The 12157-nt window shown below is 51.1% G+C and overlaps 1 protein-coding gene across 2 annotated transcripts in view; it reads left to right on the forward strand.

Moving 5' to 3' along the window:
* The window catches only part of SGSM1 (small G protein signaling modulator 1), a 1300548-nt gene that overhangs the window by 572307 nt on the left and 716084 nt on the right, over positions 1-12157 (forward strand). The window lies entirely within an intron of this gene.

Genomic DNA, 12157 nt, shown 5'->3' on the forward strand with positions numbered 1-12157 from the left:
GTCAGGAGGCTCTGCGCCTCTGGACATGGCTGGAACATCAGGGCATCACCCTGGTGGTTCACCATCTGGCTGGCTCTCTGAACGCCAGAGCAGACGAACTCAGCCGCCGGTGCATGATGGATCACGAATGGCGTCTCAACTCGGACGTGGCGCAAGGCCTCTTTCGGCAGTGGGGAGAGCCTTGGTTAGCTCTATTCGCCACCGAAGAGAACGCGCAATGTCAGCAGTTCTGCGCGTTGGAGTTTCCAAGGCGGCTCGGGGACGCTTTTCATCGCGAGTGGACTTGCGGTCTGTTGTACGCCTTTCCGCCTATACCATTTCCGCCCAGAGTGCTGAAGATCAGGCGCGACCGGCCCAAGTCATCTTGGTGCCTCCGGATTGGGCACGAAGGTACTGGTATCCCGAGGACCTTCTGTCGCAACAGCAGGGGACGGTCCTCCACCCGAACCTGTCCAGTCTCCACCTCCATGCGTGAAGATTGAGCGGCAACAGTTGATGCCATTTGACTTGCCTCCTGAAGTCTGCGATGTGATTCTGGCAGCCAGGCGTCCCTCCACTAAAACGGTATACGCCTGCAGGTGGAACAAATTTGTGACATGGTGCACAGCAAAGGCTGTGGATCCCCTTTCCGTCCCTCTTTCTGAGGTTCTTCTCTTCCTGCTTTCTTTGGCCCAGCAGGGCTCTGCTCTGGGCACTCTTAAAGGTTATCTTTCTGCTATCTCTGCCTTCCTCCGGCTCCCTGATCAGCCTTCTCTTTTCAAATCCCCTGTTGTTTCTCAATTCTTTAAGGGCATTACTCACATGTTTCCTCCTGTCCCTTTCGTAATGCCTCAGTGGGATTTGAATCTTGTTTTGACATATCTGATGTGCGCTCCCTTTGAGCCACTTCATAATTGTCCTCTTCGTCTGTTGACGCTTAAGACTGCTTTCCTGGTAGCCATCACCTCTGCTAGAAGGGTGAGTGAGCTCCAGGCTCTCTCTTTTAAGCCTCCTTTCCTTTCTATCCATCCAGACAAGGTTGTACTCCGCACTCGTCCTTCCTTCCTTCCTAAGGTTGTGACTGCCTTTCACATCGGGCAGTCTTTTACGCTGCCCACCTTCTTTCCACCTCCGCATCCTTCGAAAGAGGAAGAGAGGCTCCACCGTCTGGACCCAAAACTTGCGCTCTCCTTCTATCTGGACTGCACAAAACAGTTCCGGGTGGACGGACAACTCTTCGTTGGCTACGTGGGCGCTAAGGAAGGGTGGGCGGTGCACAAGCGGAACATCTCTCGGTGGGTCGTTTTGTGCATCAAAGCTTGTTACTCCTTACCTAAAAAGGAACCTCCTGTAGGGCTGAGGGCCCATTCCACTTGGGCCACGGCAGCGACGACTGCCCTGGGTCGGGGAGTCCCCTTGCAGGACTCTGTCAGGCAGCAACGTGGGCCTCGCTGCACACGTTTGCCAAGCATTATTGCCTGGACAGCCAAGTCCGGAGAGAAGGCTTCTTTGGCCGTTCTGTTCTCCAGTATTTTCTGATGTGATCTTGGTTCGCAGACCCTCCTCCGGAGTTGGTATTGCTGGGGTATCTATTCTAAGGTGAGGAATCTAACTAACGTGTTTCTTTCAGATGAACAAGTTACTTACCTTCGGTAACGATGTATCTGTAAGAAACATTAGTTAGTTAGATTCCTGATCGACCCACCCATCCTCCCCGTTCTGCGAACCGATATCTAGGATTTAGGTCATCCCTTCCAGGGCCCTAGAATTTTTTGGCACCAGTGTCGGTCTCTTGCATGGCTCTGCGTTCCTGGCGCGGAAAGCTATGTACAAGAACTGACGTCAGCGCACGAGGGCGGCGTCTAAGTACTCCGATGACGTCATTCCGGCACTACCATTCAATGAGGCGTTAACTGACGTATTGATGGGCACCTGGTCTAGACCAGCAACGGGGGTTCCTATGGATAAAAACGTAGCCAGGCATCGTCGCCCGGCCCCCGGGTGACCCTGTTTTTCTGACAACCCACCCAATTCCGGAAAGCCTGGTTATCCAGGCCTCCACTTCCCAAAGCGCATTCCCAACTGCCCCGCCGGATAAGGAATCCAAGTAGCTGGAGCAGTTCGGCAAGAAACTGTTTTCATCTGACAGTTTAGGGCTGCGGTCGGTGAAGACCGCATGCCTCTTGGGCTGCTACTCCCACACTGTGTGGGACACAGTTGCGCAGGTGCTGCCCCAGTGTCCGAAGGAGGTTCGAGCAGTGCTTTCCTAAGCTGTTGCTGAGGGGAAAGATGCAGCAAAGTTCACCATCCGGTGTGTACTGGACACCGCGGACTCGCTGGGTAGGGCGATTTCCACGACATTGGCCCTCCGTCGCCACGCCTGGTTGCAGTCCACTGGGTTTTCGGGGGATATTCAAAGTTCTCCTACGGACATGTCCTTTGATGGTACTCACCTGTTTAGCGATAAGGCAGATAGTGCGCTGGAGCGTTTTAAGGACTCCCGGGCTACGGCCTCCACCCAGCTACATCGGCTTTTCGTTCCTTTTGTGGCCACGGAAGGGGCGCCCAACACATTTATTCAACCAGAAGCCTGCGCAGAACCCACCTCAGCGCGGCCCCGGACGTGGTTCCTGCCGCGGCGGGACAGGGGGCCAGTGTGCAGGTCAGTCCACCTCCACTCCATCTCAAAGCCTTCCTAGTCTGAGATTTGGGGCACACTCCACGCCGGTGGGCTGCAGGATGCGCCATCATCTCCCCCACTGGCCGTCTGTTATCTCGGACAGGTAGGTGTTGCAAATCGTCCGAAGGGGCTACTCCCTCCCCTTCGAGTCTGCCCCTCCACCCATGCCACCTCAGTTTCACTGCATGTCGGGGGACCATTTTGCTCTTCTCCAGCAGGAAGTCACGGCCCTCTTGGCCAAGGGGGCCATCGAGCACGTTCCTGGGCCAGAAGTAGGACGTGGTTGTTATTCTCACTACTTTCTGGTCCCCAAGAAGGAGAAAGGGGGCCTGACCCCTATCTTGGACCTCAGGAACGTCAACCGCTTCCTCCGGAAGGAGAAGTTCAAGATGTTGACTCTGCCTCAGGTCTTGGCTGCCCTCGACCCCGGAGACTGGATGGTAGCGTTGGACTTCCAGGACGCATATTTTCATATCCCCGTCCTGCCAGCCCACCGGCGTTACCTACGGTTTACGGTAGGCCAAGAGCATTTTCAGTTTGCCGTGTTCCCCTTCGGCCTTACCACTGCCCCTCGGGTGTTCACAAAAGTGATGGAGGTTGTCGCAGCTCAACTGCGCAGATCAGGGGTTCCATTCTTCCCCTATCTCGACGACTGGTTGTTGAAGGCGGGCTCCCACCTCCAGACTACGGCCGACCTCCTGCATTTACTGGGGTTCTCCATCAACGTACCAAAGTTGCACCTGAGCCCCTCTCAGAAGCTCCTCTTCATCGGAGCAGTTCTGGATTCGACACAATTTTGGGTTTATCCTCCCGATCAGCGAGTCCAGGATATTCAGGCTATGATTCCGACCTTTCAGCCTCTCTCCCAGGTTTTGGTCAGGATGACCTTCCGGCTCCTGAGCCTGATGGCTTCCTGCATCCTGCTAGTGCAACATGCCAGATGGCATATGCGGGCTCTGCAGTGGGACCTGAAGTTCCAGTGGGCACAGCATCAGGGAAACCTATCCGATCACGTCCAGATCTCGGAGGGCACTGCACTACAATTGCAGTGGTGGCTCATGAATCGCGATTGGTTCAAGGGCAGATCCCTCTCCCTTCCCCAACTGGAGCATACAGTGGTGACGGATGCGTCCCTCCTGGGATGGGGCGGCCACTTGGGAGAGGCGGAGATCAGAGGCCTCGGGTCTCCGGCAGAGTCCCGGCTTCATATCAACCTTTAAGAGCCTCGGGCGATCCGGCTTGCACTGAAAGTATTACTTCCCTCTGTCCGGGGAAGTGTAGTGCAGGTGTTCACAGACAACACCACCACCATGTGGTACTGCAACAAACAGGGTGGGGTGGGGTCGTGGAGCCTATGTTAGTAGGCTCTTCGCCTCTGGACATAGCTGGAACATCAAGTCATTACCTTGGTGGTTCAACAGCTGGCAGGTTCTCTGAACGCCAGGGCGGACGAACTCAGCCGCCGGTGCATGATGGATCACGAATGGCGTTTGCACTCGGACGAGGCGCAAGGTCTCTTTCTGCAGTGGGGAGACACTTGGTTAGATCTATTCGCCACCGAAGAGAGCGCTCAATATCATCAGTTCTGCACGTTGGAATTTCCAAGGCGGCACTCACTCGACGTCGCTTTTCGTCGCAAGTGGAGCTGCAGTCTGTTGTACGCCTTTCTCCCTATACCACTTCTGCCCTGAGTGCTGAAGAAGATTCGGCATGACTGGGCCCAAGTCATCCCTGTGGCTCCGGATTCGGCACGATGGTACTGGTACTGGTATCACGAGCTACTCAGCATGGCAATCAATCCCCCGATCCGACTGCCTCTTCGGGAGGATCTTCAGTCGCAACAGCAGGGGACGGTTCTCCACCCGAACTTGTCCAACCTCCACCTCCATGCATGGAGATTGAGTGGTGACAGTTGACAGCTTTCGACCTTCCTCCCGAAGCTTGTGATGTCATTCTGGCAGCCAGGCATCCCTCCACTAAAACGGCATACGCCTGCAGGTGGAACAAATTTGTGGCATGGTACACAGCAAAGGGTGTGGGCCCCCTTTCTGCCCCTCTTTTCGAGGTCCTTCTGTTCCTTCTCTCTTTGGCCCAGCAGGGCTCTGCTCTGGGCACTATCAAGGGTTATCTTTCGGCCATCTCCGCCTCTCTTCGGCTTCCAGATCAGCCTTCTCTTTTTAAGTCCCCAGTTGTTAATCGCTTCCTCAAAGGCATTACGCACACGTTTCCTCCCGTGCCTTTCATAATGCCTCAATGGGACTTAAATCTTGTCTTGTCCTATCTGATGTGCGCTCCCTTAGAGCCCCTTCATAACTGTCTTCTCACTCTCAAGACGGCTTTCCTGGTAGCTATCACCTCTGCCAGAAGAGTGAGTGAGCTCCCGGTGCTTTCTTCTAAACCTCCTTTTCTTTCTGTTCATCCGGACAAGGTACTCATACTTTTTTCTTGCTTAAGGTGTTCATGCCCTTCCACATCGGGCAGACCATCACTTTGCCCACCTTCTTTCCGCCTTCGCATCCTTCAAAAGAGGAAGAGAGGCTCCACTGTCTGGACCCAAAATGTGCGCTCTCGTTCTATCTGAAGTGCACACAACAGTTCTGGGTGGATGACCAGCTTTTTGTTGGCTATGTGGGCGCCAAAAAAGGTCGGGCGTGCACAAACAAACCATCTCTCGTGGGTTGTTCTGTGCATCAAAGCATGTTACTCGTTGGCTAAGAAGGAGCCTCCTGTGAGACTGCGTGCCCATTCTATCAGGGCAACAGCAGCAACTACTGCCTTGGGACGCGGCGTTCCCTCGCAGGACATTTGTCAGGCAGCTACGTGGGCCTCGCTGCACACATTTACCAAGCATTATTGCCTTGACAGTCAAGTCCGGAGCGACGGCTTCTTTGGCTGTTCTGTCCTCCGTGACTTTCTGGTGTAATCTTGTTCGCAGACCCACCACTGGGGTTGGTATTGCTGGGGTATGTATTCTAAGGTAAGGAATCTATCACTAACGTGTTTCTTTCAGATGCACAAGTTACTACTTGTGTAACGATATATCTGTAAGAGACTTTAGTTAGTGATAGATTCCTTACCACCCCACCCATCCTCCCCGCTCTGCGAACTGATTTCTAGGGTGAAGGTCATCCCTTTCAGGGCCCTAGTTTTATGGCACCAGTGGTCAGTTTCTTGCATGGCACTGCGTTCCTGGCACGGAAAGTCGTGTACAGAACTGACGTCAGCACGCATGGGTGGCGCCTAAGTAGTCTCTGTGACGTCATCTCGGTGCATACGATGCCAGCAACAGACGCGGAGCCACACAACGCCTCCTTCCAACGTGCAGGGGTACTGATGACGAAAACTTTCCAGGACCAGTCTGACGCCTGGGGATATTCTAAGGTAAGGAATCAATTACTAACTAATGTCTCTTACAGATATACCGTTACACAAGTAGTAACTTGTGCATTAAGCGCACATATCACCCCAAAGTGCCTCATGGCGCTGTGGCAGGGTCGATAGAGGAAGTGGCCATGGCAGTAAAGGAGGTTCAAACAGACAGGTTTTCAGCTGCTTTTTATACACGACGTGGTCTGTAATGGCTCGGTGGTGCGTTGGAAGCTCATTCCATTGTTTAGGGGCTAGGTGAGAGAAAGATCTGCCTCCATTTCTAGCAGTTTGGACCCTAAGGGGGTCAAAAGGTGCTTTCCTCCTGACCGGAGATTCTCTTTTGGGACATACCAGTTGAGTTTCTTAGCTAGGCAACTTGACACCTAGAATCTACTATATAGTTTTTCATTGATCTTCATTGATGGATGCCATAAGTGCGTTTCCATAGTCTAGACGACTGATTATCAAACCCTGAACCAATGATTTTCTGGGTTCCAAAGGTATCCATTGGAAAATCTTTTGTAGCGTTCGTATGATGCCATAGCAGGTGGCCAGGGTATGGTTTATATGGTCCTTCATGGACAACTTGTCATCTGTTATTATACCAAGGTTTTGTACCATGGATTTAGGGGATGGACAGGGGTCCATGCTGGTCAGCCACCAGTCACTTGACCCCAGTTCTTTCACTTTAATAAATAGCATCAATTCTGTCTGTGCGCTCAATAAGTTGAAGTTAGTTATTTTGAATCCTGTTGGTTATATGAAAAAAACAATTGTTACATCTGGTTCTTGTATCCTCACGGTTGGGTCCCAGGGTAATTAGCAACTGGGTATTGTCTGCATATGAGATAACGTTGAAACAGTCAGTCTGATTACCCATGCCAGTGGTGCTACATAGATGTTAAACAGAATGGAGCTAAGCACTGGTCCCTGAGGGACCCCTTTGTCAACCATTGAACTACGGGAGACTAGGGATTCTTGTTGTACAATGTTGGTTTGTTCTTTTAGAAAGTTTCTCAACCAGTTAAGGACTTTGCCTCCTACTTTATTCTCTTCTAGCCTCTGTATTAGGATTGCTTGAGAGATGATGTCCAAGGCAGCCAATAAATCTAATAGGACCGGCATTGCTGACTGCCCATCATCTAAAGAGAGTCTCATATTTTCAGCTACCTCTACCATGATTCCTGGCAGGCCTCCAAATCTTGTAAATTCCCTGATCAGTGGTTCTGCAGGTCTCTTACATACAGCGTCACCTCATCAGTATACATGGATACAACGATCCTGCAAGGTCGCGCCATGCATGATTCTGCTTCAACGGCGTTATGAGCTTCTCCATGGTAATCACGAACAATATTGGTGACAGGTCCCCCTCCTCACCACGAAGGGAGATGTGATCATTCTGTTGACCTGCACCCAGGACGCCGGTTCACCATACAGTAGCCCGATCAGTTGTTTGAAGAGGGCGCTCACTCTAATATGGGACAGAAGGGCAAAAAGATCAGGCCATTCAAGTGAGTCAAATGTCTTAGTGGCATCTAAAAATACTACTGCTGCCCTCAAGGACGGTTCAATTCAATAGTGTGAAGAAGGGCAAAGAAAGTGCTCAGAATATGCGGCATTGATCTACCCGGGATGTATCCCAATTGATCTGGGTGTACTATGGTTGGAAGCAGCGGGATCAATCTCAAGGCAATCAATTCAGCCAGCATTCTATTGTCCATATTGATCATTAACAGTTGACTTTGAGTTGCAACGTTGGGGATCCTTACCTGGTTTAAGAATTGTAGCAATCAGTGCCTCTCTTAAGGTTGGTGGAAGGGAGTCTGTCTCTAGCGATTCCTCGTACATTGCGAGGAGATGTTGTGCCAGTAAATGAGCATATTCCCTGTAAAATGCCACCGTGAGGCTGTCCAGCTGTGGGGCTTTGGCACGCCGTCATAGCTCTGATAACCCGGACTACCTCATCAACAGAGAAGGGTTCATCCAGGTATTTCCTATGTCCATCCTCAAGCCACAGCAGCTGTATAGATTCATGGTATGTCTCAAGGTCTGCTAGAGGAGTAGGATGCTGTGTCCAATACAGGGAATAGAAGAAATTGGTCATTGCCCCCTGCACGGCATCAGTGCCAATGTGTTCACCAAGGTGCTCATCCTGCAGCTCCACTGTATATTCACTTGCATAAGGTTTATGCAGCATTTGGGCCAATATCTAACCCACTCTGTCACCCTCACCATATCTAGGTGCAGGGGTCTCCTTTCCTAGATAATGGTTTTTCCTCTGTTTCACCTCCTCATAAACCGGCAGTTTGCCCCGGATAGATGCTAGCACCTCCGTACTGCATTCTAAGAGCTCTAATTCTCTGATTTCCCGCTCCAGTTCCACCAGCTCGCACCCCAGCACTCCAGCTTGCTTTGCGATGCATGCGCCCCTTATCCCAGCCTTAAAGGCCTCCCACAGGGAGGAGCGCCTTATTTCAGAATTATCGTTGTGCTGTAAATATTTTCTTATCGCAGTTCTAATTTCCTCTCAGAACACTTGGTCCCTTAGGACACCTGATCGGAGCCTCCAGGTAAAAGCACGCATGGGACTCCCGGGGAGTACAATTCGAGCAGGACCGGGGCATAGTTGGACAGCATTAGAGGCAGGCGTGGTCCACGCTACTTGTCCCGCGATGCCAAGCAGTAGTCACACGTGGAATGTGCCACCACTGTGCATGTGGCTTCAGTTACATTTGGGTGACGGGAACGCCATAAGTCAGCAAGTGCAAAATCATCTATAATCACAGCAGCTGGGCCGCACCTCGCAGCTGCCAGCGCCTGGAATCACCTGATCTAAAACAACACTAAAATCTTCTCCTCATAAGATCACGCCATGTCCCAAGGAGCTAGCTACATGCCACATCACTGCAAAAAATAGGGTTCATCAACATTCGACCATACACTGCTATTAGCTTGACCAGGTAACCCTGTAAAATACCAGCAAGCATCACGCATCATCCCTGAGGGTCACATATCAAGTGTTAGGTGCATCATTTAATGCTCTTGCGGATGAGTATTGCCATCCGCAATAAAAGTCGGAGTAACATGCCTACGTGTTTTTTATCCCACCCAGCCCGCCCACAGAGATGGAGCTCATGCAAGAGGCAGCTATCTATCGAGTGTCACTGCAAGTAAGCAAGGACGTGCCTTGCTTTCTGTTGATCATTAAGACCAAGGACCTTCAAAGTTAGGAGCTTTACTGGGTGCATATGTGGTAGGGGTGTATTGTGCAGGGTAGCACCATCTAATCGCTGTTTGCCAGTTGCGCTTGTGCGCCGTTAGTCGTCCCCATATTATGCAGGTTGTGTATACATGCTGAGGGTATGTCAGGGAAGGGTCAGGGAAGACAAAGAGCAGTCAACAAGCTGCAGCAAACAGTACCCAACAAACATTCCCCCACCTCCCACTTAGGCCTCCCAAGTAGGCCATATTTCGCTGACCCACCCACTGTGTAACACCCAAAGTAGATTTACAATTTTTGCCCGGGATTCATCCCTTTGAGCTGTAGGAAGCTGGCTCTCCATATAGTGTACTAAAGCGAAGTACACTGTCCAGAGAGTCCAGTGGGTCACCAATTGGTTTACAGTGGATAAAGTAGATAATACTAACGCTCTCTTTTGTAGAAGTGTGGGCGAGCAGTTAGGCTTATCAGAGGGTAGTGCTAAGCATTTGTTGTACTCACAGAGGCTATAAATGAGAGACACACTCATAGAATAAATCTAAGACCAGTATAGAAAAAGAACACTTCGTTTCAAGGTAAGTACAGTTTTCAATAATATGCACAGGTAAGTAAAGCGTTTAAACCTGTTTGCTTTTACACACAATGAAATCCTATGGGAGGTAAAGTCAAAGATGCATAAAGATAGGTACAGTCGGTTTCAGGGGTTCACCTTGGTGGATCAGAGTAGTAGTGGGCCAAGGTACATTGTACTACCAGCAGTTCTTCAGGAACCGTCAGGGTTCTACCGGGAGCAGGGTGCTGGTGATGCTGGTACTTGGTGCTACGGAGAAGAGAGACATGAAAAGAGGCTGCACGGGGGGACTTACGGGCAAGTCCAAGGGCTCCCAAACGGTGACTTAGGTCGCAAAGGGACTTGGAGCATGGGGGCACAGCTGGTTCGTCGGTACCAGGGCAGGGAAGGCTCAGGTGTAGAGTGGCTAGGTCAGCTGGGCTGGTGCACAAAGATACACCTCCGGATCAGGGACTAACAGCTGGCAGGGGCAAAATCAGAGCAGCTGGACCACTCTCGAATTAGGTCTCCGTGATGCTGATGTCCCTTGACCACTGGCTGGTTGTGGTGCAGGAAGGATCCAGACTGGACACTCATGGTCGTTGTTTGGTGTAGGGCGTCCGGTACCCTAAGGGGTTGTTACAGCACAGCTCCAGTTGGTCCTGGTGTCTTCACACTTGGTGTGGAGACAGATCGGACCTTCCAGAGCATGAGTACCTTCTCCTGGTTGTTTGCCGTGTCTGTCAGGCCGTGGAGCTGCAAGGCAGTTGACCGGACTCTGCTTTTTGGTGCCTGTGGACTGCAGGGGAGTAGCTCCTCTACTCCAGGGGAGACTTTCAGTGTTTGTTGAAGTGCAGGCAGGCTACCCAAGGCTCTCTGTCGCTATTGTCAAGAGAGGGCTGAGGAAGGCAGGGTTTTGTGCCAAAGTCCAAAGTTCTGCTGCAGTTCTTGCCAGGCAGTGACACTTCCTCATCCTTCTTCTGTTGATCCGTGAAATCTGAGTTCTTGGGTTCAGGTGTGCCAAATAAATAATCAATTTAAGGGTTTTATGGGGAGTGACAGGTAGTAGCCAATGGGCTACCTTCCTTTAGGGTGTCTACACCCTCTATGTTATGTTATGTTACGTTATGTTAAGTATTCTTATATAGCGCGCAGCTGCCTCAGCGAAGAGGCGTCCCGGCGCTGGTAGGAGAGTCAGTAGAAAGCTAGGGACTAAACCAAGGGGAACAGGTTGGTTTTGGAGGCCTTACGAAAGGATAGCAAGCAATCCAGGCGACAAATCTGAATAGGGAGGGAATTCCACAACTTAGCGGCTAGATACCGGAAGGACCGGCCCCAGCTCTGAGGCGCTTCTCCAGAGGGACCATAGCCAGATAATGCTCAGCAGAGCGTAGCTGGCGGGTGGGTACATAGGGTTCCAGCGGATTAGACAGAATCTCAGGGGATGAAAGCTTTAGTATTTTGAAAGTCAGGCATAGCGTTTTGAATTCAATCCTTTTGGACATGGGTAACCAATGTAGACGGCACATAGCACCCGTCACGGAACAAGTTCTGAGGAGCCTCAACAGGACTCGGGCGGCTGCATTCTGGACTCGCTGAAGACGAGTCACTTCTGCCTTGTTAGCGCCTAACATGAGTGAGTTAGAGTAGTCTAGTCTGGACAAAATAGTCGCCTGAACTATCAACTGGCGGGTGAGTGGATCGAAGAAACCCAACATCCTGTTCCTGTGGAAAGTGGACATAACCATGACACAAGAAGGCTAATTCCTGCCAAAACTACAAGGAGGAATCTGAAAAGTGGGGTCCACATTAACTGGTCCACCCTAAGGGTGGTGCTGGCTGAATGTGGGCACACCTCCAAAATGTAACTAATTTTCCCTCCTGTCTTGCTGCCAAAAAGTGGGGTCCCCTCCACTATCTGGAGAGCCCTGGGTTGCATAACAAAGGCAGCAGGGCCTTTGAAGCTTCCTACCTTGGAATATCTATCCTGCGTGGATGAGTTGTGAGCATCTCCAACCAGAGTAAGCTTTGTTCCACTCCTCCGAGAGTGAAAGCTCTCACCTCAGGAGATCAGAAATCTGTCTATGGTGGCTGGCTGGTGGAGACTAGTCAGTCAACACCCCTGTACTCGGTAGGTTTTCAGGGGGTATCTTTAAGGTGCCCACTGAGTACATTTATTAATAGCTCCCGAAGTGGCATCAGTGTATGTTTATTAAGACAAGGTGTTTGTTACCTAACACCTTGGGGTACAGTGAAAGAAAGAAAGCCATCATGTAGCTGGGGAACTTGTAATGGTGAGTGTCCAGCCCTTGAACTTGTTATGGCTTCCCTGTGCACTAGTAATATCTAAGTGTGAACT

The sequence above is a fragment of the Triturus cristatus genome, chromosome 11 (genome assembly GCF_964204655.1).
Source record: "Triturus cristatus chromosome 11, aTriCri1.1, whole genome shotgun sequence".
In the NCBI taxonomy this organism is placed as follows: domain Eukaryota; kingdom Metazoa; phylum Chordata; class Amphibia; order Caudata; family Salamandridae; genus Triturus; species Triturus cristatus.